General features: G+C 45.4%; 1 protein-coding gene across 2 annotated transcripts in view; it reads left to right on the forward strand.

Moving 5' to 3' along the window:
• Positions 1–9,539: 9,539 nt before the first annotated feature.
• Positions 9,540–9,627, forward strand: part of oatx (organic anion transporter X) — a 35,513-nt gene continuing 35,425 nt past the window's right edge. Inside the window, exon 1 of one of the 2 annotated variants that reach the window (XR_005131655.1) lies at positions 9,540–9,627. This exon is cut by the window's right edge and continues 663 nt beyond it. The gene's annotated coding sequence lies outside the window, so the exon portion shown is untranslated. The other variant, XM_017719565.2, reaches the window with a different exon arrangement.

Genomic DNA, 9,627 nt, shown 5'->3' on the forward strand with positions numbered 1-9,627 from the left:
AGTAACCTATTTAAGGTTGGTCAACAATCAAGATTGTGCACATAGCTTTTGTTATGGGAAAATCTAGAGTGGCTCCATTGAAGCTAATGACTACCCCACATCTTGAGCTGACCGCTGCAGTTTTGGCAACTCGCATAGATCGGATGCTTGCAACCGAGTTACAGCTGCACCTGGAACCATCTGTATTTTGGACAGACTGTCCAACTGTCTTGAAGTACTTAACAAATGATACCAGACGATTTCACACCTTTGTTGCAAACCGTGTTAACACAATCAGGGGCATCTCTGATGTGAAACAGTGGAAACACATTCCTGGAAAAATGAACCCAGCAGACTATGTTTCATGTGGATTGAACACTGAGGAATTTTTAAGGAACATCATCTGGATCAGTGGTCAAGTTTTTGGCAGACTTGCCTAAGCACTGGCCCAATCAACCAGTTGAACTCATGGTCTCTTCAGATGACTCTGAGTTGAAGAGAAAGGTGTTTGAAGTCCAGGCCACTGTTGCAGGTCAGTTTGATGCCACCAGTACATTACTAAATTACTTTTCAACCTGGAGTAAGCTTAGAACTGCTGTTGCCTGGATTCTAAAGCTGAAGAGCTTGCTTGCACAACGTGTCCTGAAAAGGAAAGGGGCCTTAAAGACATCTAAGGCTGGTCCTATGTCGCTCTCTGTTCAGGATATAGGAGAAGCAGAAGAAGCCATTGTGAAGTTCTGCCAAAGTCAAGGATTCCCGCAGGAAATGGCAAGCCTACACAATGGAAAGAGCATTGATCGGAAAAGTTCCATCTTCAAGCTGGATCCAGTGCTCGACCATGGCATTTTGAGGGTTGGTGGCCGTCTGAGCAAGATAGCTATGCCAGAAGAGCAGAAGCATCCTGCCATCTTGCCTAAAGGACATCATGTGTCAAAGCTTCTGCTTCATCAAATCCACCAGCAGGAAGTACAGAGAAGGTCAGAAGGAGCTGCATTGTGTCTTTGTGGATCTAGGGAAGGCATATGATAGGGTGCCAAGACAGGAACTGTGGTACTGTATGAGGAAGTCAGGTGTAGCTGAAAAGTATGTTAGGGTGGTGCAGGACATGTATGAGGATAGTGAGACAGTGGTGAGGTGTGCAGTTGGAGTGAGAAAGGTGAAGGTGGGGTTACACCAGGGATCAGCTTTGAGCCCTTTCTTGTTTGCAGTGGTGATGGACAGGTTGACAGATGAGGTCAGGCAGGAGGCTCCATGGACCATGATGTTTGCAGATGACATTGTAATCTGTGGTGAGAGTAGAGAGCAGGTGGAAGAGAATCTGGAGAGGTGGAGGTTTGCACTGGAGAGGAGAGGAATGAAGGTCAGTAGAGACAAGACAGAATACATGTGTGTGAATGAGAGGGAGGCAGGTGGAAAGGTGAAGATGCAAGGAGTCGAGGTTGTAAAGGTGGATGACTTCAAATAACTTGGGTCAACCATCCAGAGCAATGGACAGTGTAGAAAAGAGGTGAAGAAGAGGGTGCAGGCAGGATGGAGTGGGTGGAGACAGATGTCAGGGCTGATGTGTGACAGAAGGATAGCAGCAAGAGTGAAAGGGAAGGTCTACAAGACAGCAGTGCGTCCTGCTATGATGTACGGTTTGGAGACTGTGGCTCTGTCTAAAAGACAGGAGGCTGAGCTGGAGGTGGCGGAGATGAAGATGCTGAGATTTTTGTTGGGAGTGACGAGGCTGGACAAGATTAGAAATGAGCAGATCAGAGGGACAGTGAAGGTGGAGCAGTTTGGAGATAAAGCCAGAGAGGCCAGGTTGAGATGGTTTGGACATGTGTTGAGGAGGAATAGTGGATATATTGGGCAAAGAATGTTGGAGATGGAGCTGCTGGGTAGAAGGTGACAATGTGTCACACAATTAAAGGAAAAAACTGGTGGACAGGTGTCGCAGTGCTGCAGGCGGTCACAGTCACAAGTGGAATGTCTATAGTTTCCGTGAAAACTTGTGTGACAGCACAGCTAAAGAAACAGCAGCGAAACTGTACAGAACAGAATATAGTTTCTACAGTCAAACTGCATTAACAGTAGGAGTAAGTAACACTGACTTGGTGGTGGTGTGTTAATGTGTGTTGTGCTGGTGTGAGTGGATCAGACACAGCAGTGCTGCTGGAGTTTTTAAACACTGCCCACTCTATTAGACACTCCTACCTTGTGGGTCCACCTTGTAGATGTAAAGTCAGAGACGACAGCTCATCTGCTGCTGCACAGTTTGTGTTGTTCATCCTCTAGTCCTTCATCAGTGGTCACAGGACGCTGCCCACAGGACGCTGCCCACAGGACGCTGCCCACAGGACGCTGCCCACAGGACGCTGCTTGGCTGGATATTTTTGGTTGGTGGACTATTCTCGGTCCAGCAGTGACAATGAGGTGTTTAAAAACTCCAACAGACACTGCTGTGTCTGATCCACTCAGACCAGCACAACACACACTAACACACCACCTCCAAGTCAGTGTTACTGCAGTGCTGAGAATGACCCACCACTCAAATAGTACCTGCTCTGTGAGGGTCCATGGGGGTCCTGACCACTGAAGAACAGGGTAACAGAGTATCAGAGAAACAGATGGACTACAGTCTGTAACTGTAGAACTACAAAGTGCAGCTATACAGTTTTTATCCAGAGTTTCTATCCTGTCAGATTGCGAAACTCAAGCAGACACAAAATTTGTCCTGGTTACATCATTTTTTGTTGAGTATTTTTTTTGCCTGGACTATTAATTGGCCTTTACTCTGCCCCTGAACCCCCTTCCCCAACTCTCAGAACAGAAGCACACCTGGAGAGCACACGGTCTCATATGTCATATAGCAGTGTGACTGCGTTTGTTTTGCTATAATCTGTGTTTAGCAGTACATTTCTGATTATCGGCACTATCGGCACACTCTCTCTGTGATACCCTGCATGCCAAAACGCAAGGCTGCAACAGACGTGACCACCTGGATATTTTTAATGGCTCTGAATACAGACATTCTTTTCTATGCAACGAAAAGGGCAAACTGAAAGAAACTTGACTAAATGTTGCTGCACTCAGCGCAATAAAGCCTCACCAGCTTCCTCTGCTGATTTGCTGGCTTTGTCTGTTTAAAAGTTTATGCATAAAGCGGATAAAACAGTAACGCAGCCCAAAGGTCAGCTCAGGACCCGTGTGGAGTCACTCTGCTCATTATTCAGTCAAACCAGCTCATATTACTAACTACAAGCATAATAATAATGAAATGACTCTCAAACGGTGCTTGGAAGCCACACAAGTTGGACCCACAGCAGACAATTTATCTGCAGTTTGGAGCACCGTCCTGCCCTCTGTCACTGTATTGGGTGTATTTTAAAGCCCTTCTCTTGACCAGAGTGTAAACATTCACTCTGAAAAGCGGCTAGCGACGGTTGCGAAGCAGTGATGGGATGGCTGAGGAAAATGGGGCATAGGGAAAATAGTCTGATTGGCTCAGTGCCTCAAGTTGGCAGGCTGGTCCTGTAGTACAGCACACGGCTTGTGCTGCATACTGAACACTGTACAGTTCACTGAATAGTGAAGAGCAGCATGCAGTGCTGAGTACATACTGATGATAGACAGTACACAGCACGCTATTACGAACATCATGCCGTTATTTTGCTTCCCTTCCCTTAAACAAAGAAAAACCCAAAGGGTGAGAAGTAGTCAGTGTGCTGTTTGGCATCATGGTGTGTACCCCACTGAACATGGACCACCGTCCGCTAAGGAGAGTGTCGTCTCAGTAGATTAGAAAGAAAGTTATAGACAGCGGCGTTAAAGGTAAAGGCTATAAGACCATCTCCAGGCAGCTTGACGTGCCTGTTACCACAGTTAAGGTTTAAGGTCTACGGGACTTGGGCAGCCTCCCTGGATGTGGAGGAGCATTGAAGAGACAGATAATATGAATGGTAACCAGAGCCCAGAAGAACTTCCAAGGAGATTAGAGGTGATCTCCAAGGTCAAGGTACATCAGTGTCAGATCGCACCATCCGTCACTGTTTTAGCCAAAGTGGACTTCATGGATATGCATATTGACAAGCTAAAAAGCTTCTGGGAGAATGTCCTTTGGACAGAGGAGACAAAACTGGTGCTTTTAGGCAAGACACAACAGCTCTATGTGCACAGGTGCAAGAAACGAAGCATACAAAGAAGAGAACATTGTACCTACTGTGAGACACGGAGGAGGCTCAGTTACGTTTTGGGGCTGCTTTGCTGCATCTGGCACAGGGTGTTTTGAATCTGTTCAGGGTACAATGAAATCCAGGAACACATCCAGGAATGGCTAAGAGCAAAGCATGGGACCATTCTGAAGTGGCCTTCTGTGAGTCCATATCTAAAACCTATCGAACATCTGTGGTTAAGGTAAAATGTTAAGAAAAGGTTACCGTCATTTTTGTCCAGGCCAATTTCATCAGTTTGTTATTCAAACTGATTCTGTTCAACCACAATTCAAAAGCAATGTCTGATTTTCATCCATCCATTTTCTAAGCCGCTTCTCCATCAGGGTCGCCTATCCCAGCAGTCTTCGGGTGGAAGGCAGGATACACCCTGGACAGACAGACAGACACTCGCACCTAGGGGCAATTTAGCACGTCCAATTGGCCTGACTGCATGTCTTTGGACTGTGGGAGGACTTATTATTCTTTTTCTGCCCTGAAACGGAACGCACAGCCCAAACCGTAAGTCCTACAGACTTGAAACTTGGTTTACTGGTAGTAGTCCCTCCCGCTACTCAGGCGCAAGAAATCAGCCCAGTCGGCCACAAGGGGGCGCTATAGCGAAGGTCAACGCGTTTTGGCCTATATCTCCTAAACCAGATTTTTGCCAGACATGATTCTGACAAGATTCTGAGGTAGTCAGTCAATTTTTATGCGCATATGTAATTAGGGGGCGGGGTTAATGCTACATAGCTGTTTCTCAGCATCCGTACATGCTATCAAGCTCAAACTTTGCATGCAGCATCTACTCCCCATACTATATGTGATCCTTTAAGGACAATTTGATATATTGAAATTTGTGTTCGCCATCAGCCAATCAGAATTAAGCAGGGTTTTGACAGGATTAACATTGACCAATCATCATGAAACTTGAATGCTGTCTACAAGTATCCATTTCCTAACAGCCAGTCAAGTTTCAAAAGATTTGACCACTGGGGGCACTATTCATAAAAATAAACCTATTATTACATGTTATTAGTATATTATTAGAAAGTTGGTGGAAATTCCATATGTGTCCACTGTAGTACATCATACCAAACAATTTTCCCAATATATGTTTATTAAAATACTTCAGTTTTTTAGTAATCATTAACTGTTTGAAAAGCATGCTTTTCGAACTAGTCTCTGGATTTTCATCCAAACTTTTCGAATTTGGTCTACAATGATTCGGGAGCCTCTGCAGGTAAATAATTATCAAAAACATGTTGAGTTTTTTACTCAGTGTTGTGTGGATAAATCAGATTTGCTATAACTCAACAGTCATTGGCCAGATCATCTCAAAACTTGAAAGATGTTTACATATTGAGACTCTTAGGGGGTATGCCACTTTTGGTCCAGATTGACCTTTAGGGGGCGCTTTAGCACTTAAAAACACCTCAAAATCAATTAAATTGCTATTACAATGTTATTACAAGGTAGATCAATAAACAATTGGAGCCATTTGACTCAGTGCACTCACCTGAACAACTTTCTAATTGCATGTCATTTAAAAAATGTGAGAAATGCTGCCAATGGTCAGGTAGTTCTGACATCTATGTTGAAAACCTCTTGGATAATGTTCTACAAACCAGTGTAGCTCATTACATATGAATGGAAACTTATCATGTGGGTAAAGACCTCTGCTCGTTATGCAAACTGAAGGCCTTTTGATGAATTGACATAATTTTGGTTCTATTTGCTCGGCCTTTGAACAAGATTCAAACAGCTTGAGGCCTTTTTACGCCTGATGGGCTAAACTGCTGAAGGGCTGGTACTGCTTGTACGTGCTTGAACCCGCTCATCGCCGCTTGCGGCTATATTTTATTATTACTTTTATCAGTTTCAAGTTATTTCAGTGGCCACTGTGGGTGCCAACAATTTTGTCCACGTGTGTGTATTGAATTGTATTACAGTGCCTCATTCTGTGTTGCACTGCATCGTATTGTATGGAATTATATCACAGCATATCATATTGAATTGAATCAGAGTATATTGTACTGCATCATGACTAGCTGGTTGGCTTGTAGTCAGTATTCTAACTTGGGCAAAGAGCTTGTGATAGAGGTATTATTATCCATCCATCCATCCATTAGCTTCCGCTTCTCCGGGGTTCGGGTCTCCCGCTCCCGCTCCCTTGTACCATCACTCGTGAACAAGACCCCGAGATACTTGAACTCCTCCACTTGAGGCAAGAGCCTATCCCCGACCCAGAGAGGGCTCTCCACCCTTTTCCGCCTGAGAACCATGGTCTCGGATTTGGAGGTACTGATTCTCATCCCAGCCGCTTCACACTCGGCTGCAAACCGATCCAGCGAAAGCTGAAGTTCATGGCCTGATGTCCCCAATAGGACCACATCATCTGCAAACAGCAGCGATGTGACCCTGAGGTCACCAAACCGGACAGCCTCCATCCCCTGACTGCGCCTAGAAATTCTATCCATAAAAATTATGAATAGAATCGGTGACAAAGGGCAGCCCTGACGGAGTCCAACTCTCACTGGGAACAAGTCTGACTTACTGCCGGCCATGCGAACCAAACTCCTGCTTTGTTTGTACAGGGCCTGAATGGCTCGTAGCAAAGAGCCATGTACCCCGTACTCCCGAAGCACCTCCCACAGAATACTCCGGGGAACACAGTCGAATGCCTTCTCCAGATCCACAAAGCACATGTGGACTGGTTGGGCAAACTCCCATGAACCCTCCAGAATCCTGGAGAGGGTGAAAAGTTGGTCCAGTGTTCCACGACCAGGACGGAACCCGCACTGCTCCTCCTGGATCCGAAGTTCAACTATAAGCCGGACTCTCTTCTCCAGTACCCCTGCATAGACCTTGCCAGGGAGGCTGAGGAGTGTGATTCCCCTGTAGTTGGAACACACCCTCCGGTCCCCTTTTTTAAAAAGAGTCACCACCACCCCAGTCTGCCAATCCAGTGGCACCGCCCCCGATGTCCACGCAATGTTGAAAAGGTGTGTCAGCCAAGACAGCCCCACAACATCCAGAGCCTTGAGGAACTCAGGGCGGATCTCATCCACCCCTGGAGCCTTGCCACCAAGGAGCTTCTTAACTACCTTAGCGACTTCGGCCTCAGTAATGGACAAGCCTATTCCCATGTCCCCAGACTCTGCCTCCTCACTGGAGAACGTGTCGGTGGGATTGAGAAGGTCCTCAAAGTATTCCTTCCACCGCCCAATGACGTCTTCAGTCGAAGTCAGCAGCACACCATCTCCACTATATACAGTGCTAGTAGCACACTGCTTTCCCCTTCTGAGTCGCCTGACGGTTTGCCAGAATCTTTTCGGAGCCGACTTAAAGTCAGTTTCCAAGGCCTCACCAAACTCCTCCCATACACGGGTTTTTGCCTTGGCGATGACTGAAGCCGCAGATCGCTTTGCCTGTCGATACCTGCCAGCTGCCTCTGGTGTCCCACAGGCCAACCATACCCGGTAGGACTCCTTCTTCAGTTTGACGGCATCTCTCACCTGGGGTGTCCACCACCGGGTTCGAGGATTACCGCCCCGACAGGCACCAACTACCTTACGGCCACAGCTACAGTCAGCCGCTTCAACAATGGAGGAACAGAACATGGCCCATTCTAAGTCTATGTCCCCCACCTCCCCCGATATCTGGTCAAAGTTCTGATGGAGGTGTGAGTTGAAGATCAATCTGACAGGTTCTTCTGCCAGATGTTCCCAGCAAACCCTCACTATACGTTTGGGCTTGCCTGGTCTGACCGGCATCTTCCCCCACCACCTGAACCAACTCACCACCAGGTGGTGATCAGTTGACAGCTCAGCTCCTCTCTTTACCCGAGTGTCCAAAACACATGACCGCAAGTCCGATGACACGACTACAAAGTCAATCAATGAACTTCGGCCTAGGGTGTCCTGGTGCCATGTGCACTTATGGACATCCTTGTGTTCAAACATGGTGTTCGTGATGGACAAACTGTGCTTTGCACAGAAGTCCAAAAACTGAACACCACTCGGGTTCAGATCAGAGAGGCCATTCCTCCCAATCACACCCCTCCAGGTCTCACTGTCATTGCCCACGTGAGCGTTAAAGTCCCCCAGTAGGACAATAGAGTCTCCAGGAGGAGCACTTTCAAGCACCCTTTCCAAGGACTCTAAGAAGGCTGGGTACTCTGAACTGCTGTTCGGTGCATTATTATGGATCACACTTTGTCTGACCTGTCACCTAGGACCAGTTTGCCATGGGAGACCCTACCAGGAGCTTTTGCTCCAGACAATATAGCTCCTAGGATCATTCAAGCACGCAAACCCCTCCACCACGATAAGGTGGTGATCCATGGAGAGGGGTATTATTATTATTATTATTATTATTATTATTATTATTATTATTATTATTGGGTCAATACAGTTTCCGAACCATAAGCAACTCCCATTTTGCAACCATATAACCCTGAACCACTGCTTAACTGATTCATGGGATTTCACACACACATACATACATACATACATACATACATACATACATAAATAAATAAACCGTATGGTTTGCAAATACATAAATATACATTACTGTGTGAAAGTTTTAGGTGTCTAAGCAAATTTTAACCAGTTTCCCTCAGCAGTGAGTTTATCACAGTATACATTAGAATAAAGTCGTATTCATAATTCAAATAAACAGAAAAACAATAAAAAGTAACAGGAATTTCTTGGGTCCATATTTTTCCTGGACACCTTCACAGCCGCCACAGAGGCTCGTTAATATCATCAATGACATCATGAGCTCAATTTACTGAGCACTGATTGGTCAAACCAGGAGCTGCTTTATAACTACATATAATACTGGGCTTCCTTGAGGAGAGGCTTGGAGACGGGTAAACAAACACACCAACATCCAGAACATCACTGTTTATTTATATATGTATATAATCATTATTAATTAATATTCTGTACATTTTGTTTATTCAAATATTAACACCTTTCTCAGCAAATAAACACAAACTACACAAATAAATCGATTCTGATGTGTCTTGGGTGCCTCAGACTTTCACACCGTACTGTATATATTGTCTATTTAAATTCTGTTTAATTTTATTATCACAAAGCCAGAAACAGTCCTGACTATTATTATTATTATTGTTATTATTATTGTTATTGGTTTGTTTTATTAGTTGGAACCATTTACACATTGCTTCACACCGTTTGCTCCGTCCAGGCTGCTGCCCTTTTGCTTTGTTTGTTTTTGTTTTTTCTGGATTAGGGTGTCACTGAGTTTGTTCTGCACAAGCTCTTTACTCAAATTCCAGTGCGAGGGATTTGAGACTTAAACCAGTCTGGAGTGAAACATGGAGAACAGCTACAGCCTGGACAATGCGCCCTGCTCAGATTTACACCTCTGAACATTCTATACGTTTCTTACTGCACGTTTCGTTAGATAAGTCTGTTTATGA

Source organism: Pygocentrus nattereri, chromosome 16 (assembly GCF_015220715.1).
Source record: "Pygocentrus nattereri isolate fPygNat1 chromosome 16, fPygNat1.pri, whole genome shotgun sequence".
NCBI classification, from domain to species: domain Eukaryota; kingdom Metazoa; phylum Chordata; class Actinopteri; order Characiformes; family Serrasalmidae; genus Pygocentrus; species Pygocentrus nattereri.